At 38.3% G+C, this 27,105-nt stretch overlaps 1 long non-coding RNA gene across 1 annotated transcript in view; it reads left to right on the forward strand.

The window, feature by feature from the left end:
* The first annotated feature begins 391 nt into the window (after positions 1–391).
* LOC134665460 (uncharacterized) overlaps positions 392–27,105 on the forward strand; it is a 131,645-nt gene continuing 104,931 nt past the window's right edge. The window contains exon 1 of the long non-coding RNA XR_010098377.1: positions 392–560. This is a non-coding gene — a long non-coding RNA (uncharacterized LOC134665460). The remainder of the gene's footprint in view (positions 561–27,105) is intronic.

Raw genomic sequence — 27,105 nt, forward strand, 5'->3', positions numbered from 1 at the left:
AAAAAAAAAATCATCTCTTAGAAGTCATTTCCAAGCCATCATGAAGTAACTACTCAAGATATGCATCATATTACTTTGTCACTCTTGTGGATAAAATGCAACTTTCAAATCTTGCGGCCGCGACCTTATGGCCGACTGCGTTGCTACCGCAAAATGTCAAAAATCCGGGCTGCAGCATCGATTTTGACATTTGGGACCGCAATGCGGTCAGCAGAAAAATCCAAACGGAACCCTACAGTCAGCAGCAGAAGTAGCTAAGCGGGCGAAATGTTCAAAATTACCTTAACACGCTCTTATTCTCTTAACAATAAAGTCACGTCAAGATCATTTTGAACGTCTGGCCCGTATAGCAACTTTTGCTGCTGACTGTAGGTACGTCTTTGAGTAAGAATCATCATCTTCCTCGCGTTGTCCCGGCATTTTGCCACGGCTCATGGGAGCCTTGGGGTCCGCTTGACAACTAATCCCAAGAATTGGCGTAAGCACTAGTTTTTACGAAAGCGACTGCCATCTGACCTTTCAACCCAGAGGGTAAACTAGGCCTTGTTGGGATTAGTCCGGTTTCCTATCTCACGATGTTTTCCTTCACCGAAAAGCGACCGGTAAATATAAAACGATATTTCGTACATAAGTTCCGCAAAACTCATTGAGTACGAGCCGGGGTTTGAACCCGCGACATCCAGATTGAAAGTCGCACGCTCTTACCGCTAGGCCACCAGCGCTCAATCTACATAAGTATCCACTGAGTGTACCTACTTTTGCAGTGGTGGCCGAGTGGATATGACGCCCGACTTTCAATCCGGAGGTCGCGGGTTCAAATCCCGGCTCGTACCAATGAGTTTTTCGGAACTTATGTACGAAATATCATTTGATATTTACCACTAGCTTTCCGGTGAAGGAAAACATCGTGAGGAAAACCTGCATACATCTGCGAAGAAATTCAAAGGTGTATGTGAAGTCCCCAATCCGCATTGGGCTACCGTGGGGACTATAGCCCAAGCCCTCTCGCGCATGAGAGGAGGCCTGTGCTCAGCAGTGGGACGTATATAGGCTGAAATGATGATGATGATGAGATCATTTTGTACCCATCTTCCGTGTATCAACTATCGATAATAAAATTCAATACAGATAGGACGTCATACGAAGGACGTTCTTTAGATAAGCAACGTCGGGTCACAGAGCATAGTTTATCATCACACATACTTCAATTAAAAAACAACCGTATTACTTATACATAAGTGTTCGTTTACAGATTTTCGGTGAGTTGGTTTAGTAGTTTAAGTTAATTTAAACTGTATTCATTGGTTGATAACGTTGTTTTTGGCTTGTCGGTGATTAGGTTAAGAATTGTAAGCTGATTTAGACTGTATTTATAGGCGATTAAGGTTGTTTTTGGGTTGTCGGTGAATGGGGTTAGAAGTTATCGGTGGTGGTCGTTATTTTCCGATCTGTGATTGTGTGTAAACACGGTGTTTGCGCCGGCGCCGATAACCGGAACCAAAGAGAACTGATTGTAATAGAGGAGCAAAGTCAAAAAAAGTGCCCCTTATTTTGACATCCAAAACAGATGGCGCTGTACTCCGCCATATGTTTTGCGGTCACGTAATTGTCAAACGTCAACTTTTGACAGTCAGAGTTACCGCAAAATGTATGGAGCTGTACAGCGCCATCTCGTGTACCTCTCATTTTCGAACATAGAAGGTAGGATCGTATAGAAGTGGTATACGCGTGCCTCCGTGAGGGACAAAACATACGCAAATGCGACACTGTGATTGGTCGAATTTATTTGTTGCCCACTATTATCCATACTAAAAAAATGGTGGGGAACAAAAAATATGTGAGACTGTGATAAGGGCAAACAATAATAGCGCTTTCTCTGCTACTCCTACTGAAAGATACGTAAGACTATCCCGTTCTGTCAGTTATCCCCACCACTCATGGCCAATCCAGTTTAATACTAGATTCATGTTTTCGAATCACGAATTTGTCTTAGATTTTACGCATCTTAGCGTCACTTGCACCATTCTACTAACCAGGGGTTAACTGGTTAAATGGAGTTCCATAGTTACCAGTACAATTTGAGTAACGGTTTAACCGCTTAACCCCGGGTTAGTATGATGGTGCAAGTGGACCTTAATAAATGTGTCATTGCCGGAACTATTAGATTCATTTAACATTTATACATAGCTCTTAACTTTTGGGTAAGTCCACAGGAAAGACCTAAACATGGTTTTGAGCTTGACCCATCTGGTTCAACTCACCGCCCTTCGGTCACAGAATAAATAATAGTACTAGAAGACTCACTGTCTAACATAACGTGTCTGTCACGATCAGCACAGATATGGCCGCTAGGTGGCGACAGCGCCACGCGCGGCTTATGGCAAACCCCAAAATTGGGGTCGAACGGATGTACTTTTAGCTACCTGTAGCAAAGCGACGAAATCGCGGAGTGAGCCACGCCTGCCTCGGTATTCAATTTGGATCAGAACACGATAAGGGAACGTTTTTGTGTCGATAAGCTTCGTTACTTGTCGCCGTATTCTTACCCTGTCTTCAGCTATACTATTATATTTATAGAACACCATAAGAGCATCCGCCGTATTCGAACTTCAAGATATTCACAAGAGACGACCGGTACTAGATCCATTCTAGATACGTTATACAGTAGAACCCGCTTAAGACGATTCTGAGGGGACCTAGCAAAAAAAGCGTCTTAAACGGGAAATCGTATTAAACGTGAAACAAAAACTAGTATTATTTCATGTACAAACATCGCAGCGGTCATAATGAGCGAATGATATCTTAGTGTAGGTAAGTAAAAGTTCACACTCACACTTTAATCTAGGAACACTAACGATAGGCTCAGCTAAAAAGTCGTGGAGTAACTAACTGCAAATAAAAATCTGGGAGCGATAGCTTGCACTCCGTGGTCCATAACCGTCAAGCAGATGGCATAGCATTCTCATGCCGATAAGGACCCGACAAAAGATATTAGACAAAACAAAAAACCTAAGGTAGGTAACACTAAAAAATTTTGGCTAACGGCGTATTGCATAACAATACGACCGTACAACGGCTATGCCAATAACACAAACGTGCAGATGGTGCGTTACGGGAATTTTAGATTGCGTATTAAGCGGGACGCGAGTCGTATTACGCTACGTCTTACGTAGGCGAACAACGCGCGAACGCGGCGCGGCGCGGCGCGGCGAAAGCGGCCGCCGCCGCGCCGCGCCGCGCCGCGCCGCCTGACATTCGCGTGCAAATCGCGCCGCACCGCGTTCGCAACGAGATCGCTTACGTAGGACACTTCTATGGGCATCAAAGGATTGATTTCGCCGCGCCGCGCCGCGCCGCGTTCGCGCGTTGTTCGCCTACGTAAGACGTAGCGTTAACCGTGAAAATATGTATGAAAACAGGCCTAAAGTTGGCGGGACCGGCGTAAAATGGCGTATTACGCGGGAAATCGTATTAAACGTGATCGTATTAAGCGGGTTCTACTGTAGTTTAGATATCAACTAGTTCTCTTTTGCAGTGCAATTCGGGCAATTAATGTCACTTTTACGTTAGATAGAGTAAGATATCTATTAGATGTGAATCGGATCTCTAAGTCATATCCTGTGGAAATCGTTCAAGAGTATCTCCAGAATCGCGCGAATGTCAAATTTGACAGGTTAGATCTTAAACATATCGTTATCGTATCTTGGTGATGTCTAAAAGATATCTAATAGATGTCTATTTCAAAATCCGAATCGGGCCCCATGTCACATATTTTTGTGGCCTTCGTTGAGTAACATTATTGCAAGTGACTGAACATTAAAATTTATGAAAAACTAATGCCCTAAAGGCCTCGTGACTCTTCAAGTTTCAAACTCATATGAGTATAACTAGAGTATGCGTGAACTTGAAATTATGCAAGGGGGACCCTCCATAATTGGGCAGAGCACGATTTAACTAGATACTTAGGCCAAGCGCGCACCACGACTTTTTGTCGCGCGATAGTCGCAGAAATGTAACGTATGTGTTTATATGGCAGTGCGCGCATATGCGACAAAAAATCGCAGCGATTTTAAAATTCTGATTTGTCACATTTTTCCGCGACTGCTCGCGACGCGATGTCGCAAAGTGAATTGCAGCATACGGAGTTCTATGGCCCCGCGCGCACTGCGATAATAAAATCGCACCCCGGACCTCAGTCGGCATTTCGCTCTCCAAGCGTCAACATATCGGAACCTGCTTCTCCAATGGAGTTACAAGATGAGACGCTAGATGTTGACCGTTTAATTATAGAAATAGAAGGAGATCACCTTTGTGGTATAAATACTCAGTCATACAGCGATTGCATATTGTTTCACGACAAGCGACTGGTACGACATCCATGTCAAGAATGAACAAATCGTTGACTTTTTCATCGCAGTGCGCGCATTGAATTTTCTGCGATAAATTACAGCGCGATTCTAAAATCGTGTCGCAATAATTAAAATCGTGGTGCGCGCTTGGCGTTAGGTCATATTAAAAACTTTCTAAAAAGTTGTGTCACCAACATCATCCCTATTGAAGAGTACAGTCAGCAGCACAAGCAGTTAAGCGGGCCAGGTGTTCAAAATGATCTTGACGCGACTTTATAGTTAAAGAATAAGAGCGTGTCAAGGTAATTTTGGACACCTCGCCCGCTTAGCAACTTCTGCTACTGACTGTACCTACGAGCTACGAGTGTTATCAAGACAGGTCACAGGTCGCAGTAGTTTATGACCGACCCAATTGACAAGTTGTTTTAGAGCTAGTGTCTTATCTATGGTTATAAATTTGTTAGACATAATGAATGGAGATTTTGGAGGCATCGAGTAGGTGATACATTATACAATAAAATAATACTTATAGACACAGAATTTACTTATTGAGTACCTAGGCTACATGCCTCCATTTCAGGCAAAAATTGCTTCCCCGTGTCAATTTTGAAACTTTGAGGTCCAGTATTTTTGTATTATAATATAATATCTACATTACATAATGTGATAAATTGCTCATATAATATCTAAGTACATATTTTACTAGATTTTGTTATAAAATTCAACATGTATTATGTCATCATCGCTACGTATTTAAATTCAGGAGGCCGATTTTTGAATTCCGATCGCTCGATTTCGGCACTCGAAAATCGGTGGAAAACGGCGAAATTCTAATTTTTGAAATACGAGCAATAGAAATTGGGAATCTAGTGGTACCACTCGTTTTCAATTCTATTAGTAGAATTTAAATGCCTAGTAGTGGAGATATTATTGAACGAAATACACGAAATAGAGCGGTCGAATTTCAAAAATGGGCCCCCAGGGCTCGATTCTACTCGCTACAACGAGCTACTTTTACTACCTACTCGGTTTCATTTGTATTTTTTAAAACCTAAATTGCAATATTATTTATCATTCTTAGGTAAAATGTCGCCAATGCTTGTGGCTGACCGTTGCCTTATCAACGTTTCCGGGATTGCGGTCTGCGGCCTCATTTTTATTGGGATATTTGAGATATAGATCGGTACCTATATATTTTAAAATATGCACGTACCTCTCTACTTCAGGACTATGATTATTTAAACTGATCAAAGTTTTCTATCTCCAGCCTTCCTTCATTTAATGCTAATAAAATAAAGTATCTATACTGCTTTTGGTGATATACTTATACTTACTGATTTTTTTTACAGCTATGCATTAAGTATTCTGGTTACAAATATATAAATTATTAGCTCAGTAAATTGTCACCTTGTAAGTATCTTTAAATTGATTTAAATAATTTAATAAAATGTGAATTCTGGCTTAAAAAGACTACTAGAGCCATCCAGCGGATATTGACAGTACTACGCTAGCGGCTCAAAATGTCATTACGCCACATAAAGCAAGCTGACGTGAGGCTAGTTCTCGTTCCGTTTTCCGTTAGTTCACACTTGTTGCGATAGGTGGCGCAAAAATAAATTATTCATAACTCGTTTTTATAAAAAAACGTAATTGTACATTGAGGATAATATTTAATTTGTATGAAAAATAGGAAGTTTATTGAACAAAAGCGTCATCGTTTGAGGGGTAGTACATGTTTAAATTATTAACTCGTGTTACAGGCCATACTGGCCATACCCGGTATAAATACATAGCAGCAAATAATATAATGTTTTAAACTGAAATATTATCATAGTAGCAGATTACACATTTTTTATTAAATTCTTGCTGTAGATCATATTTGTTGCACAAAGATTATATTTTTCATGCATATTGTTACAAAATCATTTAGAGTTTTTAGACCAAAATATTGTATTTACCTATGCTAAATTAGTGCTAAATTAATAACACAATAATTTACACCCGTCTCAACCTGGATCCCGAATATTACCTAAGTACAAAGTATTACCGGTAACAAGTATAATTTTAATGATGTATCTAAAGAAAATAACGCCAGGACTCGTGTTAATTACAATTTTACGTTAAAGCTATATTTTCTTCATTTTCAAATAAAATAATTTCAAAGCAAATTATTCCTAAGTACTGGATTAAACGTTATCTTAATGAAGAAAGTCCAAAGAAATCAGTGTTTCTTGTAAAATAAATTAAAGATTGTTATTGTTATTAAAAACAAAAATGTTCGAATGTAATTAAACTCTTGGTTGTTTTTCAAACTTCAAACTTCAACATTTATTCAGCAAATACGCCACAAGAGTACTTTTACGCGTCAACATGGAATTTACATACAAGCAAGAAAAACACATCATCAATTAGAAAATACATCTAACTGCAAATATCAATTCAAACTAAAGTACAGTAAGTTACAGTATACTGTACTTATATATACTGTAAAATTTCTTTTTTTTTGCAATAAACATTTTTTTATTTTTTATTTATTTATTAAGTATTACAATTATATAAATATTATGTAAACCTGTGTTGTGTAATCTTACAATAAAGTAATTACTACTATTGCCTATATACAATTAGGGTGTCTTAATGTCGAATTACAAAAAAAAACTATAAGGAAATGACGTTTTTTCAAACAAAAACGCCATTATTTCGTCGTCTTAAAGTTTGCGGACAAAGTCACGGGCAAAGACAAGTTAACCGATAACCTAAAAGCAACACAATTCGACAAATATAGCAAACTCGATCATTCGTAAAAATCCGAATAAAAATCTCCACCAATTGTAATTTTCTCTGTCACTAAAAATAACTCTCAAAATTTAACACAATTTTCGTTTCAATGCAATATAGTGGTCAAAGTGGGCAGGACAATCATTTTGCAACGCGAAATGTTAAATCGGTCGAACTGTGCATTCGATGTTTAGAATTGAACATGTCTGACTGACATAACCAATTCTGCGCAATTCCTTTGAGTATTTAAATTTCATTTGCATGTTCCAGTACTTGCAGTGTCAATGTCATCCTAAACTGCAAAACGTACCTAAAGCAGGCCACTGACGAGCCTCCTAAATGGATGCCGTTACAATGGATTCATCCAAATGGACAGCATCCTAATATTAAACATTGTACGTTTTTGACATTCACGGACCGATTTTGGATTGCAGCCACGCTATTTGGTTGGACTGTTAGAAGGCTCGTCAGTTGCTACCTTTTTTGTTACCAAAACGCTTATTACCTACTTTCGTAGTCGACAATTAGCGTCAAGTACCTACTACTGCGATTATTTCTGAATTTTAATACTTAGGTACTAGTAGTATAAGTAGTATACTTGACTTTGTAAAAAGTCATTTTAAATAATAATAACAAAATAGTGTTTAATCTTGATAATTCAATTATAATTTTAAGCTAAATGGATTTGTGTGGTCTTGGGACTTTATTTAAGTGAGTTAAGTAGATGAGGCTAAGTTTTATTGAGCTGTAACATCATTTTATAAATAATAAAGTCTCTAAAAGCAATTTAGTATCTATCTAATAAGTTTTTGGCAAAAATTTCATTTTTGGTACAAGCTTTTATCGCTGACTCTACTTTTCTTACGACAGACAACTAATACTCATCGAGACAATACTAAAAACCCCTAACACAATTAGGTTGCGTTGTTTCATCACATAGTTCCTATGGCCACCTTCTGTCTCCATCATCAGATCAGCTCGATTGTACCATGATATTGCATTGTCATCCGATTTATACATGCATGCAAAATTTGAAAGACAACGGTCGTGAAAGTAAATAAAAGCTTGTAAAAAGTAACTGGTGGTGTTCTTAATCTCCGATTGAAATCAGATTTTTTGCCTTCGGGGTTCGGTTGTGTTCAAGTTTCGGCCAAAACTGAACCTTTGGTCGAAACACGATTTTTGTGCCGAAACCTGAAACCGAAATTACGGTCGAATACCGACAATACCGGTTCGGAGCGGCAGAATAGTAATTACAAGGAAAATGGAGCGCGTGAGTGTTTAATCACCTGTGGTCCACAAATAGGGTACATATAATTTTACATAAAAAAACTACTACACGCTCTGTTTTATTTGATTTATTATTATCAATTTCTAGGAAAAAAAGTAGTACATAACAGACATACAGGGTGGCTAAAAAATAACTGCATTCCGGTTGCCAGCAGGGAGGTTTTGGCATTATGCTGAGCAACTTTTACTATGGGACTAATGGGACCAACACCGAAATCGCGAAAAAAAATTGGCTGTTAGATATATTTTGGCCGGTCCATTTTCTATCGGAGGGTTAATTTTTTACGCGATTTAGGGGTAGGTCCCATAGTGAAACTTGCTCAGTATAATCCCAAAACCTCCAAACGAGAATGCACTTATTTTATGGCCACCGTGTATATTATACTCGATATATTATTTCAATGCTCAATGCCAAGTTTCATGTTATTTGCGTGTAATTTTCAAAAGGGTAACTTCGATGTCATGGGAGCGGCTTTTCGACGGAGGGTTCAACGATTGAACCTTATCGTTCCGATGTTTCGATTAAGCATATTTTTTTGCACGAGTGCGTAATTACTTGTATTGTACAACGAGAACAATGAGGCTGCGTTCACGAGGTTGTCGCGTCTCAGGAATTCAATAATGGGATCTTGAGAGCCTATTCGAAGTTCTAAATATTCATTAGATTTGTTATTAATATGATATATTTATTTTAAAATAACAATCAGGTGATACAACAATATTTACACAAAACCTAAAACTAACAACTAAAACTAGATACTAAATATACACGGTGTAACATGAGTAAACCGAATAATTTTAACCACGCATTTCTGAGGTTAAAAGAAGTAAAAAATGGAATAAGAGTTTAGGTCAATTTCGCCAAAAAAAAATTTCTTTTTGTTTTGTTTTTTGAATTTTTTGAATGTATTTGTACATAAAAAATAAATTTTATTGGTAAAATTGTCACTTAAAATTGATTTATAAATTTTTTTTTCGTATAACCTACTTTTTGCAAAGTGTTACTTGTCACTTTTTGACATCTATCAATAAGGATATTTAGACTACGTCCCATAGCAGCAACATCACCATCAAAAAGGCCTTTTACACGATGTAACAATAAAAACTTGTTTTTTTTTAAATTAATAATATCTCTGAAACTAGGCGAATTTCAAAAAAGTTTATAGGACATTTTTGTCTCTAAATATGATCAGGAATACGCTGTTAAAATTATTCGGTTTACTCATGTTACACCGGTATTATGATTATGTTCATATATTTTTCCTTTTTTATGTATATAATTATGTACGTATACACTCTTTATTGTACAAAACACAAATTTACGGCACAGGATAGGCAGTACAAAGGCGAACTTATCCCTTATTGTGGGATCATATGTATAAATTGTAAATACAGATGTCAATCACAATGAAAATCCCTGGATTACCGGTATTACCGTAATGCGTTACACATACCGCCAGCTGACCATCCGTCAATCAACGCGAATTTAGTCATTGGAACTGTGACAATTTTTTTTTTTCATTGTAATTGACATCTGTATTTGTCGCCGCCGTTAACATGAGGAAATATCGGACTAAGGGTCGGTTGCACCAAACTGTTCGTATCGTTAAAGAGTTCGCTAAATTTTTATGTATGGAAAGTTTCATAGTAAAGCGCTGGGGCGCGCCGGCTGACGTTGATTAGTTTGTCAAATGTGGTTGGTGCAACTGGGCCTTATTCTAATCTCAATCAAGCCTAGTTTCCCCTCCGGGCTTTCGTAAAAACTGATGCCAATGTCAAATTCTGAGCATAGTTGCCAAACGGACTCCAGGCTCCTATAACCTGTGGCTAAAAGCCGGGACAACGCTAGGAATTGACAGGCAATCTTGTACAGTCAGCAGCAGAAGTTGCTAAGCGGGCGAGGTGTTCAAAATTACCTTGACGCACTCTTATGCTCTTAACAATAAAGTCACGTGAAGATGATTTTGAACATCTCGCCCGCTTAGACTGATACTATTACTGCAGACTGTACATTGTTGATCTGTGGTTGCAACAATGCAAGACGGCCGATGTCACTCTCAATATTGTCGTGAATAAAAAATAATTTGATTTAAAGTAGCGCTGGCACTGTGGTGAATAAAAAATAATAATGTTTTTAAATGTTTAATAATTAATGGGAGTGATGCCTCGGATAAGATCCGCAGTAAAACATTGGACTATTGGAGTACAAGGGTCCTCTTGTTATTCTAACCTGGTTAATGGGGACTTGGTAGGATATTGAAAAGATAAAACCAGATATCTGACATGCAATTTAATATAATTCGCTAACTACTTACAAGGCACTTCGCCTTAGGGCGGGCGCTACTCAAAATACAATCTGCTTTTATAAACCGTTGGCGGTTATGGGGTGACACCATAGTAAACCTTAATCTACGGTCGCGAGACGGGCGAAACGCGGAGTTTTGGCCAAAACCTAAAACGAAAGTCTAGTGCACTCACGGATACCGGGTGTAGCTTTCATCCTGGAACTTAGCGTAGCAGACAGATCGACGTAGATCAGCGGCGGGCGTTCATCGAGCCCCAGCTGTGACAAGCTAAGGCGAGAACAACCCGCGGCGCTCGGAGTTTTACGGGAAGGACCCGCATGAAGACACCTTGGAGTCGTCGGACGGCAGCATAGCCATCCGACACACGGCCTGCAAGTCTAGGCCGCGTCCTACGGCGTAGAGGCAGCGCCAGCATGACGCTCAGCAAAATCGGGGACGCGCAACAGCGCGCCAGGGAACACGATCACCAGCCGTGCTCATGTCCATCGGCGACACGGGACGCACTAAATAGATCACGCGCACAATTCACGCACAGCGATATACGCACTTTACAAATCGGTCTCCCACCAGCCGGACCAGGCGGCGGAAGGAGACGAGGCCGTTCCTCTTAATCTTTAATTAGAAACCATCTACATCCTAGCGTATTCCCATTCCAAGTGTAAGTGAAGTGCCCGTGACAGTTCGAAATAAAATCCTACCTGTCACGTCGCGTTTCGATTCACATCAACACATTAAACGACAAACCAACTTAAATCTTTTCTAAATCAAATGATTCTCGAAAAATATCAATGCTCATTAATACTTGTAATATTTTAAGTGGTTAATAATAATTTCAAATAATTACATTTATATCGTACGTTTCTACTTTGTTTCCTTTGGAATATATCCTTGCTTATGCCTGAACAAAACGCCTATATTCTTAGCTGTCACCGGGCTGTCAAACTTACGACTACCCAACGAAAGTCTTTTTTATGTTTTTATATAATTTCATAAATGATTCTAAAATACAAATTAAATTAGGATGTGACCTACTTGGGCAGTTAGAGTGGATCACGACGATCATTTTGATATGCGTGAAGCCAGGTTTGGTTCAACAATCTCTGCGCAATCTGGGTGACAAGTTCCGTTCGAGTGGCATGCTCTTTAGACTTGTTTCTTCGAAACCAATTAGCCAGGAGGCAGTATATGCTAATCAACCTACAGCTGAGAAGGTACATTACAGTTTTACATAAGTGTCATACTCTGGTGTATGTTATTCTGCCGGAAATGCGACAGTCATGTTGTACAGGTTATCCTGTATGGAAAAGTATGTATCTATCATATGCAAATATGTAGCATCGCTACAATATCCCCTCTCTCGGCAAAGAGGTTAAGCACCGGTTAACCGAGGCAGCCGGGGTAACCGGAGAAAAAAAATTTTTCTTAAAAAATCATGGAGTCCATTAGGACATCAACTATGCATGCAGATACGTCTATCTGTTTAACAGTAAGCTTTGACTGTTATTTATTGTGCATGCTTATTATGTTTTAGTCTACCTATGTCCATCTCTGGGACTGTAAGTTTTATTTCTAAATGTTAACTCTATTAGAAATCACAGTGCATGGCCACTACACTGTGGTTTCTGCAACCTAACTAAAAAAAATTTTTTTAATTCAAGTAATCCTATATTGACTGGTCTAGCCACTATTCAACATAAAATAATAATAAGCTAACTCCCTATTCTAAGATTCACTAAAGTATTTAAATCCAATTTAAATATTAAGTATTTTCAACTATATTTATAAATTCTTACCATTTAGTATATTAAAAGTAGTCATATACCTAATGGAATACTAAGAATTAAGTTTTAATATGGCATGCCCTACTATGTGCATGCCTATGACTACAAAATTAAATTACTAGTACCTTAATATAATGTGGTAACTAGTTGCTAATTTATATCTACAAATAATATTAATAATAGTGGAGGCTAACTTGTAGCTCACACTCAAGTCAAATCCCAATGTGTAGCCAGCGGGCTTACACTAAGTGGAAAAAAAAACTTGGTTTTCTTTTTCATGTCTAAGTCAGTGAATTATATCCAATATAATTACATCACCCTGGACCCTTGGGGTGTGTAGTCACAAAAAAATTTGGTTTCCTTGGAAACGCTTGAAAAAAAATCTTGACCAAATGAGTCAAGGAGGTACGCGTACTCAAAAAAATGGGTTGTTACCTAAGTTCACCCGAATAAAAAAAATAAGTTACCAACTTGAAAATACACCTTGTAAAGTATAATATTGAGCATAATGTCACTGAACCAATGCTTTAAAATTAAATGGTAACTGATTTTTTTCAGATTACCTTAACTACAAAGCGGTTTGCTCTAGCAGTCGGAAATTCGGAGGTTATGTGACGAATCAGGAATACTACTCCAAATGGAATGCAGCATGCCGTTCAACAACATGTCCCTACCTTTAGCGTATACAAATGGTGCATGTTTCAGCAGAACTTTAAAAAATGCTATGCTAAGATAGCCGAAATTGAGGTTGATTCTAAGACCAATTTCCTCAAATTTCAAAAAAAAACAAAAACAAATAATATGAACATTTAAGTTCTATAAAATAGTTCTATTTAGAACTGAATAAGTCAAAAACAAAGAAATTTAGAGTGTCTCGTCTATCATACTAAGTCACCGGAATGAAAAGTTTGAGTTGGTTTGAGAAATAAAAATGAATAAATATTTTAATACTTTTGAAATGGGTGGGTCGGGCGGGTGGGTGTCTAACGCGGCACCCCATGGTCGCGTATTAAACAATGAGGCATTAGGCATGGGTAGGGGTGAGTAGATAAGGTATCCCCCCCCTCCTACTTCATGAAATTCCTCTCCTTCCCCGTCCGGCATGTCGGTGGAAAAAAATGGTTTGCTTGTGTCAGGGTATGTAATAAAGTATAATAAATTGGTAACACTTCACTTTATGCAGGAAGTGTTAAAATAAATTACCTACCTCTCAAATGGAGCATGGTGAAAAAAAAATAATATGTGGCTGAGCGCTATGCTAATTAGTCATAGTGTAGCCTAATAATAATTGTAATAATTGATGAATTTGCTACCCTGTCACAAGTAAACTTACAAATTAATTAATTTTATATTTTTAAAACCAATAATTTCACTAAATTTTTTAAAAATAAAGTTTTTTAAATGAAAAAAAAATTATAAATTGATGTTATCGCTTCCCAAGCTCACAGTAACCAGGCTATATATTTAATTTAAGCTCTGTTCGGGCGCCATTGTCGTGAATAAAAAATGATAATTTAAAATAGTGTCATTGTCGTGAATAAAAAATATAAATTTAAAATAGCGGTGACGTTATAGTGTATAAAAAATAATAATGTTTTAAATGTTTAAATTGTTAATGGAAAAATGCCTCGGATAAGATCCGCAGTAAAACATTGGACTATTGGAGTACAAGGGTCCTCTTGTTATTCTAACCTGGTTAATGGGGACTTGGTAGGATATTGAAAAGATAAAACCAGATATCTGACATGCAATTTAATATAATTCGCTAACTACTTACAAGGCACTTCGCCTTAGGGCGGGCGCTACTCAAAATACAATCTGCTTTTATAAACCGTTGGCGGTTATGGGGTGACACCATAGTAAACCTTAATCTACGGTCGCGAGACGGGCGAAACGCGGAGTTTTGGCCAAAACCTAAAACGAAAGTCTAGTGCACTCACGGATACCGGGTGTAGCTTTCATCCTGGAACTTAGCGTAGCAGACAGATCGACGTAGATCAGCGGCGGGCGTTCATCGAGCCCCAGCTGTGACAAGCTAAGGCGAGAACAACCCGCGGCGCTCGGAGTTTTACGGGAAGGACCCGCATGAAGACACCTTGGAGTCGTCGGACGGCAGCATAGCCATCCGACACACGGCCTGCAAGTCTAGGCCGCGTCCTACGGCGTAGAGGCAGCGCCAGCATGACGCTCAGCAAAATCGGGGACGCGCAACAGCGCGCCAGGGAACACGATCACCAGCCGTGCTCATGTCCATCGGCGACACGGGACGCACTAAATAGATCACGCGCACAATTCACGCACAGCGATATACGCACTTTACAAATCGGTCTCCCACCAGCCGGACCAGGCGGCGGAAGGAGACGAGGCCGTTCCTCTTAATCTTTAATTAGAAACCATCTACATCCTAGCGTATTCCCATTCCAAGTGTAAGTGAAGTGCCCGTGACAGTTCGAAATAAAATCCTACCTGTCACGTCGCGTTTCGATTCACATCAACACATTAAACGTCAAACCAACTTAAATCTTTTCTAAATCAAATGATTCTCGAAAAATATCAATGCTCATTAATACTTGTAATATTTTAAGTGGTTAATAATAATTTCAAATAATTACATTTATATCGTACGTTTCTACTTTGTTTCCTTTGGAATATATCCTTGCTTATGCCTGAACAAAACGCCTATATTCTTAGCTGTCACCGGGCTGTCAAACTTACGACTACCCAACGAAAGTCTTTTTTATGTTTTTATATAATTTCATAAATGATTCTAAAATACAAATTAAATTAGGATGTGACCTACTTGGGCAGTTAGAGTGGATCACGACGATCATTTTGATATGCGTGAAGCCAGGTTTGGTTCAACAATCTCTGCGCAATCTGGGTGACAAGTTCCGTTCGAGTGGCATGCTCTTTAGACTTGTTTCTTCGAAACCAATTAGCCAGGAGGCAGTATATGCTAATCAACCTACAGCTGAGAAGGTACATTACAGTTTTACATAAGTGTCATACTCTGGTGTATGTTATTCTGCCGGAAATGCGACAGTCATGTTGTACAGGTTATCCTGTATGGAAAAGTATGTATCTATCATATGCAAATATGTAGCATCGCTACAATATCCTTGATAAATTATGTTGCTGTCGTTACCGCATTGTGCTGTCGTGATTACGTCCACGGCATTACCTAAAGGTGACAGTCCATTTCCAACGACAGCTGCACTACTGTTCATATTACTGTGGAAATTGACAATGACAGCGACGCGTTCAGTACCGGTAGTGCAGCTGCGGTTAGAAATGGAATGTTACCATAAATGTCACCTTCAAGCTCGTGATGTCACATCAACAACAAATCAAGTTCACAACTCTGAATTTCGAATAAGCTCCCAGTTCAATCCGCGCATGGTAACGCCGGAATATTTCTGGGAAACAGTAAACGGGAAAACCAGAAAATGTAGAAACAAACTTATGTTTGAACATAAAAGGGATGATGATGTGGTTATTGGATTTTAGGAACTTTCTAAAGACATTAGATTTTATATGAATTCTTTTGTTATTTATTTTACTGTAGGTAAGTAATACGATTTCTTTTTTTCTTTGTTTACATTTCCTGTTTCCTTGTTTATACTTGGTCAAGCAGATCTTGTCAGTAGAAAAAGGCGGCAAATTTGAAAAATGTAGGCGCGAAGGGATATCGTCTCATAGAAAATTTGAATATCGCGCCTTTTTCTACTGACAAGATTTGCTTGACCATCTATACATCATAACGTGCATTGCTAAACAGAACTATAACTGAATTACCTATACATATACCCTTTGGAAAACTATATATTTTGCTTTTGTTGTGAAAATACATTGCATTATCCAAGATGCTAGCTTGTTACATAAATATAATTTTATACAACATGGGAGACACTAGCTGGTGACCGTCCACAGTTGAGGCATATTGTGCTGACGTAGTGCGTAAATTTGAAGCCAGGCGATGCACAGAACACGACGCTAATAATGCTCTGGTTTCCTAGGATAGCGGTGCCGTCATATATCGGCCGTCTCCATACAAATACTACGACATCCATATTTAGCCGTATTATTTAGTACCTATGGAGACGGCCGCTATATATGACAGTACCGCTATCCTAGGAAAACCGATCTTAAGCGTGACGAGCTAAAGGCCAGACCACTGAGGCCATCACATATAATTATGTCCGAGGGATGCTGACCTGCAGCGAGTGTGGCCGCACATTTGCTGCAAAGATTGGCTACGTCAGTCACCTGAGAGCACAATTTGCTGCAAAGTTTGGCTACGTCCGTCACCTGAGAGCGCACCAGCAATACACTCAGCGGTAGAAAGCATTCACTGTGGCCGAAAACGGCTAGAAAATGATGATGATGATGATGACAACATAATTATCCTTTTTACAGTCGGGCAAGCACAGACCCGCTTCGCAATTTCCAGCATATTGCTGTTAATAGTTGGCTTCATATGACCCAGTTCCCAGCATACATTAGTTTTGCCTGTATCGTACGGTTAAACAGCATACAGGGTGAGAAAACCACAAGTCTGGATTTTCTAAAATTTACTTGATACCCATTTAGGCGGTTTAAGAACTTGCTTGCAATATTCGATACCTATTCATTGATGCTATTGTACTCTGTAATCTGTATACAATGAATTCAGTCGATGGACCAACAATAAAAAATATCGAAAAGTAGCGAAAATCGCATACTAATCTTGAACCTTGTAACGGGGCTTAACTAGCTTCAAACCTTATTTAGTCTCTTGATGGGTTCCAAGTATTACGTTCGGTATTACTTATTATATACTTATAATCTTTGTAAAAATTGTATTTTATTGAATCATGTGAATTTGCGATAGCAGTAATTCTTTTAATAACTTATAAAATTACCCCAATAGAACACGGTTTTCAAAATACCCAAAAACAAAAAAATATACAAAATCTTCCCAAAACCTATTTTCATTGGCCTCTACGTCAAATTGACATCACGTCTATCACTGCCGTAATTCTGATCGACGGTTACTTAAGAACTGAATATTTATCAGTGCATAAAATGGTTTTCTTCCTCCTTCCTCGTGGAAACATCTTAGTATAAATAAGGCAAACTGGTGCTCGACGCGGTCCCAGTACATGTCATCTTGAAACGTAAGTCATTGTCAATAGAGGTGACAGCAAGGTGTCATCTATTGGGCATTAGCATGTCGAGCACTAGTACGTTTACCTTAATACAATTTTAGAATTTTTTTTTTATTCGACGGTGTTATTTGATTCTGTTATTTCATAGAATTCTGGCTATTTATTAACTGATTAGTTTTTAATTACCTACAATGTTAACGTCACGTTCAATTAAATTAATAAATAAATTTAGGTCAAACTTAACAATTTGACCGAGTCCCACGTGAGCTTCAATAAGGCTTGTGTTGTGGGTACTAACTGAACTATTATTGTGTTATATCAGTTATATGTCAAATGAAAGAGCTCATTTTGAGAATTTCAAGTATATTTCCTTTTTTAATTTTAAAATAAAAGGGTTAGAAGTTATTTAAGAAAATAGCATAAAAATTACCATTCCCCCACTTTTTTCTCCGAAACTATTGGGTCGAAACTATTCATAATGAAAACTTACTAGAAATGTGCAGTCAAGCGTGTGTCGGACTTAATTTACGGAAACTTTGGAACGCGCGTCCGACTCGCACTTGGCCGGTTTTTAATATTTCACCCTGTATAGTGAAAACCATAACCACAGATAAGTTAGTTCCTAACAAACAGCAGTGCTATCTCGAATTGATTGGAAACGCTCTCGAAATTTCATATATAAATTGTAAATATGTAGAGTGCAGATGGCTATTTACTTTGAGGGTAGTTCTAGCAAGGCTCGGAACCGGTTTTTTTTTCATACAAAAAATACCGGTATTATTACGTTCTTTTACGTTCTTTGGTTTATTATTTCCTTTTTGATGGGCCAATTTAATGTAGGTAGGTGACCAAGCCTACGCCTAGCAGGTCTTGAAGGTTTCACTTCTTTTTAATTTCAAAGTTAAAAAGTAAAGGTGGCCACTGACGAGCCTTCCAACAGTCCAAATAGCGTGGCTGCAATCCAAAATCGGTCCGTGAATGTCAAAACGTACAATGTTTAATATTAGGATGCCTTTCATTTGGATGAATCCATTGTAACGGCATCCATTTGGAAGGCTCGTCAGTGGCCTGCTTAATGGTACCATTCGATTTCTTATATTGTATCAAAAATAAAATTGTATGTCGACTATATGCATAAACGCAATATTTCGCAGACAAAAACGTAATTTTCTTGTTTCTCACACTAACATGGGTTCTCAGTTAGTTGGACGATGACGTCACATTCACTTATCGTTTTGTTAGGGGCGTTTTACGAGTGAAATGCGACCAGAGATGTGAAAAATACTTTATAAAAAGTATTTAAATACAAAATACAAATACTTCCTTGATAATACTATTTCAAATGCAAAATACAAAATAGTTTTTGAATTTGTATTTAAATACAAAATACGAAATAGGTATTTTCTAAATACTTTTTAAAATACAAATACTTTGCGATAAAATGGTATCGTCTTGGGTCGTCCAATGTGGCACCCAATGAACATTTTTCATCAAGCCTATCGTATCATATCGTCGTCGTAAATTTAAGAGTTAGACTCTTGTCGGTGTAGCTCTCTCCATTTGACTCTATCCAGGGCCGCCTCCTTGATATCAGTATCATATATATATCACTTCATTTATATTTGCGCATTGATTATTTATTTATAATCCCCTAATAACCCTTCCTCTTTGTCCTTTGTCTCGGAGCTATTTACTTTGTCCCGGATGCTTTACAAAGAACTTTATGAATTTCATTTCTTTGTAACATTGCCCTCTTAATGCCTATTCTCCATTTGTTTTGGCATAACTGCGAAGGGCTGAAATAAAAGGGATTGCAATGGTTTCGAGAAAACGGATTTCCGTTGTAAGGTAACATAATATAACAATGAAACACCTGTAATATTTTAACTAACTTTGTTGCTTATTGTGGATTCAGTACCTAATGCAAACCCTTTTAAAATGTAAAGACATAAACATGAATTTGTTAGACCAAGTAGTGAAAATGTTAGACTATGTTATATATTTGTAATTTACTCACGAAGCCCTTTCATTTGGTACCCCACATGGTATGTTTAAAAGATTTAGCAATTTCGTACTGCCGACTTTGTAATGTCATAAAAACTTATTCCACCACTTTAGGTGACAATATGCATTTTGATAATCAGTAGACCATGCTGATTTCAACGATACCACTTGTCGGTATATAATAAAATAAACCTTTCCAGTCAAACGATAATCGCAAATAAGGTAGCTCCTACGAATTGGCCTCTTCACTAATAGGGTATTTGACTGTATTGAAAATAAATTATTTTAGACCATGCATGAAATAAAGCACCATTAATCTTCAATAGAGAAACGTAAACAGCAGTTATTTTTAGACACAATTTCTATTTTAATACCCGTGTCAAACTATAAAGGGTAGGTAATTTGATTGTGATCACATGCTAGTAATTCATAGTATTAGCAAAAGCGTTTTGACCGTTCGAAAAATAAATAGGTATTTAGGTATAGTGGGAACGCGGCCTAAAAGTGACAGTCCATTTCCAACGACAGCAGCACTACCATTCATTTCACTATGGAAATTGCCAATAACACCGACACGTTCAAAGTGACATTCCATTTCCAACTGCAGCTGCAATACTGTTCATTTTACTATGGAAACGCGTCGCTGTCATTGTCAATTTCCATAGTAAAATGAAAAGTATTGCAGCTGCAGTTGGAAATGGAATGTCACTCTCATACTAGTAGTGCAGCTGCGGTCAGAAATGGAATGCTACCTTAACGCTCGCACATTGTCGCCGGAAATTAATGGATACCATCCATAGTAAAAGAAATCTTTCCATAAGTCAAAGTCACTCTATATTTTACTTCTGTTTTACGAACCTTTCTTAAATAGCATCAATAAAACTCTTTCTTTTCACCTGCGTCTCGAATACTTAAGACGAAAATTTACGATGGCCCCTAAACCGCCTTTCCATACAAACGTAGGCCCCATTTTCCTCTATATTAACATCATTGAAATTATTTTAATCAATTTGGTGTATTGTAATCGTAGTTATGCTCGACCGTTTGATTTCTTTGGATTTTTTCATTATTATAAGAGTTAGGAGCATTTAAATTTGTATGAAACTTGTTTTTCGCTCCTAACTTTTAAAATAATTAAAAAATAAGCGGTTTTGTCTTATTCACAGTGTTAGTGATACTACTTGCTAATGCTATTAACTGATCCTTTTAGGTACCTACATAAAACGGTCTTTAAGAACAAAGTTTTGGGCGGAGCTCTAAAAACGAAAAAAATCATACGGTCGGGAATTACTTTATGACTAAAACACATGAAATTCTGTAAATCATTTTCCATAGTCTCAATATCCAGGGAGGGAAATGAGGATAATGTTTGTATGGATAATATCCTTCTTTCCTCTTAAATGACGCGAGTCGAAAGGGCGTTCACCATTTGTCTGACTAGACAGGAAGAGTGGATCGTTAGCGATGGACGAATAAACCTAGGAATTATAGCTGAAGGTACTGACGAATCATATTTCCAGTCGGGTAATAAAACCCGACATTATTAGAAAAAAAAAAAGTAGAAACACTACTATATAAATTATAAACTGAAATAAATATACTAAGGAAAAGTGACCAAGGTCTCCAGTCAAAAAAAGCACTGGAGGCCTTGGTCACTTTTTCTTAGTGTATGACATTTATTTCAGTTCATACTAGTTTTGTCGGCAATTTACATATATGTATTATAGACGTATTGTATATGTCTGTGTCTCACTGAAGTTTTAATAGTATACACTTTAAAGTATAATACATATTGAAGCAGTTTACACGCAGCCAAAGTCCAAGTTACAGGATAAAATGGCTATTATGCAGGGTGCTTCCTGTAACAGGAGGAATAAATAAAAGTAAAGGCTGTACTCCTCAAAATGACCAACATTTGTTCAGCAACTTTTAAAAATTATGAATCCTTTAGACTTCCTCTTTTTCATACAAAATAAATATTGCCTTCAATGTACGCTGACATCAGCGTGTTTGACGTTACTTGTCACGCTTTTAACATAATAAAAGCAATACATTGCGTCTTAGTGTAATAAAAATCAAACCATGAGTTATTTTCAAAAGTTGCTGAACAAATGTTGGACAGTTTGAGGAGTACAGCCTACAGTTTAATTTATTGCTCCTGTTACAGAAAACACACTGTATATCTGGAACTTTAAAGCTGCTTTGGAACTTCTGAAAGCTCTCGGGCGTTACATTTTTTATCCGAGATTATAGTTCGTACCATCGCCCACAATGTTAACCGTATATCGGTGGACCTTATGCCTTTTGTAATAAGGTATGCAGTTAGGAGTGTTGCTGTTTGTACGATGAGCGCCAAAATAGTGAATTGTAAAAAATTGTACGTATAAAAATGATACATATTATAATTAAGCGTAGTTAATGGTGCTCATACACTGTCAGTTAAATAACATTGTGTGGCAGGGACAATATAATATTTATCATGTTGTCCCTGTGTGTTGTTATACATACATATAACGACATAGCGTACTTATTAACACAGTGGTGGGCAAAGTACGGCCCGCGGGCCATCTCCGGCCCGCGAATGGATATTATCCGGCCCGCCGCCGGTCCTATGAAATAATTAGTATATGGCATTATCAACCCACTATTATCAATTTATCACAAATCAAAATATATATTGGCTACAATTCTGGCCCTCCACTTAAATTTTCCAAACTTCTGGCCCCCCATGAAGAAAGTTTGCCCACCACTGCCTTAACATATATATAAGTATTATATATTCTCGTATAGCTGATGGAAATTACTTAAAAGGAATCTACTATAGTCTGTATCTTTAGCTACTTAAATAAAAGTAAACAAATAATTTGTACATTTTCGGGTAGTTATAACATTTATTGATTAACCAACCAAATACAAAACCGCCTGGATCTGTCACTGAACGACCTAACGTTAACCTACTTTATTTGATCATGTAATTAAGAAGCCATATGAGGGTAGATTTTATTTACTCTTTTTTAGGGTTCCGTACCCAAAGGGTAAAACGGGACCCTATTACTAAGACTTCGCTGTCCGTCCGTCCGTCCGTCCGTCTGTCACCAGGCTGTATCTCACGAACCGTGATAGCTAGACAGTTGAAATTTTCACAGATGATGTATTTCTATTGCTGCTATAACAACAAATACTAAAAACAGAATAAAATAAAGATTTAAATGGGGCTCCCATACAACAAACGTGATTTTTGACCAAAGTTAAGCAACGTCGGGAGGGGTCAGTACTTGGATGGGTGACCGTTTTCTTTTTGCTTTTTTTTGTGTTTTTTTTTTGCATTATGGTACGGAACCCTTCGTGCGCGAGTCCGACTCGCACTTGCCCGGTTTTTTTAAATACCTGACTATAAACATACTAAAGGTATGAGTAAGAAGCAATAGGTACTTATAGTACTTAATATCTACGCCGCAAATTACTACTATGATCAGTTTTAGTCAATATAAATTCAAATAGGCGTCTAATTGGTGTTTAATTTCATATTAATTAACACAAGAATTTAGGCAGACGTCTTGATTAATGTCTAATTATTCGCAGTCAGATATAATGAGATTTGGATAGAATAACCACCATAGATAAATAAATAAGGGGCTGTCCATAAATTACGTCATCGATTTTTGACGATTTTTGACCCCCCCCCCCTCTAAAATCATCAAAAAAAATGCTTCGAATGACCCCGTTTCCTCCTACGTCATGCTACCATCATCCGATGTCCTGACCCCCTAATTTGAAATGACGTAATTTATGAATAGCCCCTAAGGATAGAAAGTGTAGTGTATGCGACCTCCGGCCGCAGAGCTGTTTGGAATCGTTACGTCGTTTTGAATAATAACTATGTCATATCAATCAATAAATGGTAATGTTCTAGATGCATCTCGTTTACATTTATATCCCTGCTATATCCTGTATACCTCAGTGGCGAGTAGAATGGGATATAGGAGAAATGGATAAATAGAGATGCATCTAAGACATTACCATTTATTGACTGATATTGATATTTGATATTTATTGAAATCAAATTTTACAGCATTACAGCTAACACCAATGCACTGTAAAATCAAGTAGTAAAATTAAGTACCTATTAAGTAATAATAAAGCGATTAATAAGCTACCTATTACATGTTTGATTAGCAAAAGCGTAAAACATCTTTAAAAAGTTTATGACTTTCGTCGGCAAACAAGTCGGAGTTAGGTGCAAAAGATAAGAAATTATTAAGGAGTGTCCGGGAACGGACAATTGGAGAGTACTGGTGTGCAGTCGTATGAATGGTTCCATTATCTAGGAGGCGATGGCTACGACAACGTAGGTAGTTGTCACGAACAAAAAAGGTAGTCGTTTTCGCCACCAAGTCTAGGCAGTCTGATTCTCGCCTTATATATGACATATCATTCAAAACGAGGTAACCATTCCAAACAGCTCTGCGGCCGGAGGTCGCATACACTACAGTTCCTCCAACATAGATCATAGATCAACATAGATCCATATATTTAGCCAACCTAACAGATACTACAACAAAATAGATGACAATAAACTAAAATATTATGCCGTGGAACGTCACATATCTTTACTATTTCATATGTAGTGAATCTCTAATTAATTTCCCGAATCGCGCCGTAAGTCCCAGGGTAAGCCCAAGAATATATGTATATGAAATAATTTCCTAACAATAGATTTCAAGCACCTCTCCTCAGTAACGCTAGCTCGACATCGGACAATAAGTATTTTCTTTTGATTAAAATATTTCGCCGAAATGACTCCTCGCGACAACGGATTATTCGTCTGAGTATAATATAATTCAGAATATTATATGGACCGCTAATAAGTACTGTTCAGGACTAAGAGTAACGTATGTAGAGGGTCTTTATTTTGATATTGATTGATATTTATTGAATTAAAATTTTACAGCATTACAGTTAAGGCTGCCATTTTATTTATTTGTACTCGTTCTCTGAGGACAGAAATTAGATTAAATTATTTTTAATGAAAATATTTTAACTTGTGTTATTTCAAGTAGAAATGCTACTATATAAATTATACACTGAAATAAATGTCACTAGCGACCCGCCCTGTCTTCGCATGGGCTAAATAAAATAAAACCTTAACCAATTATACACCTAACTAAACCTTCCTCAAGAAATATGATATAGAGAGAGTGTAGTTACGTGAATAAGGGTTCCGTACCCAAATTGTAAAAACGGGACCTTATTACTAGAGTCAGTCCATGAAAAGTCTGCAGCGGATTTGATAGCCCACGCATTGCACGTGTTATTTTAAACGTCGAACTTCTATGAAATTATGACGTATAAATGACACTTGCACTGCGTGGGCAAATCCGTTGTAAACTTTTCTTGGTCCGACTCTAAGGCTTCACTGTTTGTCTGTCAGTCTCCAGGCTGTATCTCATCGCTACACAGCATAATAGCGGCGATGCTGGGTAGCGAGAGGAAATGGGAAGCGGTGGCCTCCTGCGAAGAAGTAATGTCGCAGAAGGAGGAGGCGGAGAGGGAGCGAGAAGCGGCGGCTGACGCGCTTCCTCTCCGACGCAGGCGGCAGGGTCGAAGGCGAGGAGCGTATGCTCGCCTCGAGCCCTAGTGGGGCCAGTGGGTACCGAACCCGCATCGCATCGGCCCCACACACGTCGTAGGGGTGGGGATCAAGCGTTTCTGGTCCCCCCCTGCATTGTGAGGGTGCCCTGGCGACAAGCCGGGGCTGCCGGAGGGCGCTGTGGTGGAATGACCTCGATCCCAGTGCGCCCTCACGAACGGCAAAGAGGGTGAAACGCCGGAGGCTGTATCTCATGATCCGTAATAGCTAGAACATTGACATTTTCACAGATGATATCTTGTTGATGATTTCTGTTGCCGCTATAACCAGCAAATACTAAAAACAGAATAAAATAAATATTCAAGTGGGGCTCCCAATACAACAAACGTGATTTTTCATCGTTTGCGTAATGGTACGGAACCCTTCGTGCGCGAGTCCGACTCGCACTTGGCCGGTTTTTTTATCCAAATTTCTCTTCTGCAACTTATCTAATCTCGAAAACAACAATACCAATATTCATATTCAGATTCCTAACAAACTACATCAAGTGTGAAATACGGACAACGAGGACGACCCCGTAGATTCTCGTTGTAAAGATTTATGGTGGACGAAAGTAGACCTTATGTGAAGGGAGTAGAGTGCAGTGCACGGCATTTGTCAGGGATTTTATTGGGAGTCAAGTACGCTGTGTTACTAGGACATATATTGTGTGTGTTGTGAAAGAGTAAGCAGTTGATATTACGATTTTTTTGTTATTTATATTCGCCTACGTCAAATCATGGGATTGGTTACCAAGCGGACCCCAGAGCGGCTACCGCGAAAACCGAAATTTGAAAATTGCGGGGATCTTTCTCTTTTACTCCAATGAAGGCGTAATTAGAGTGACAGAGAAAATCCCCGCAATTCGCGAACTTCTATTTTCGCGGTTATAGCCCAGGCTCCCATGAGCCGTGGCAAAATGCCGGGATAACGCGAGGAAGAATATTTACCTATACAATGTAGTGCATAATTGTTTCCATCGTATTTTCTCGGAAACGTTCGTATTTGTCATGCTACTTTAGTCAACCTCAGTACTTTTTTTTTTAAGTTTCCGTGAAAATACGATGGAAAATAATTGTGCACTACATCTGTACGTTTACGTACTTCCTATTGTACCATCGCCCACAATGTTACACCAAATGTACAACGGTGGACCTTATGCCTTTTGTAATAAGGTCCACCGATGTACAGTTAGGAGTGTTGCTGTTTGTACATATAGTACGAGTCGCTGTGAAGTCGCTGTCGTGTCGCTACGAGGCTGATTAAAGTCTGAGACTACAATGAGCTGACATATTGCAGCCAAACTAGTTTGCTAGCAGTCTTTCTGGGGCATCCTATAGATTACCTCAAATTAGACCCCGCATTATTAAAAAAATTAAAAAAAAAAAATCAAATGGGTTTTTTGCTTGAAGACGTTACGTTCGACTGAAAATTTGTTTTTACTGTGATGAAAAATTATATATGCCAATCCAAAAGGTACCTTAAGGGCCGCCATACACGGACTGCTTTGAGCAGTCAGTGCCAACAGCTTCAAGCGGTCGCCGTTGGGTGATCTGCAGTTTCAATACAAAATCGTCATTCAACCGCTCAAGCAGTTGCAACTGCTTCGGGCGGTTGGCTGCGCGGTGCAATTTCATCATGCGGTCAAGTTGCAAAAGCAGTCCGTGTATGTTCATCACTGGGTTACTGTTCGAGCAGTCCGTGTATGGCGGCTCTAATAAATATGAATATGCATTCAGAGTTTGCAAAAAATGGTCGCCACTGTTTAGACGACAACGGTTTCACTCATTGGAATTTGTAGTCGTTATTGGTTATTTTTTT

This window comes from Cydia fagiglandana, chromosome 6 (assembly GCF_963556715.1).
Source record: "Cydia fagiglandana chromosome 6, ilCydFagi1.1, whole genome shotgun sequence".
NCBI lineage: Eukaryota > Metazoa > Arthropoda > Insecta > Lepidoptera > Tortricidae > Cydia > Cydia fagiglandana.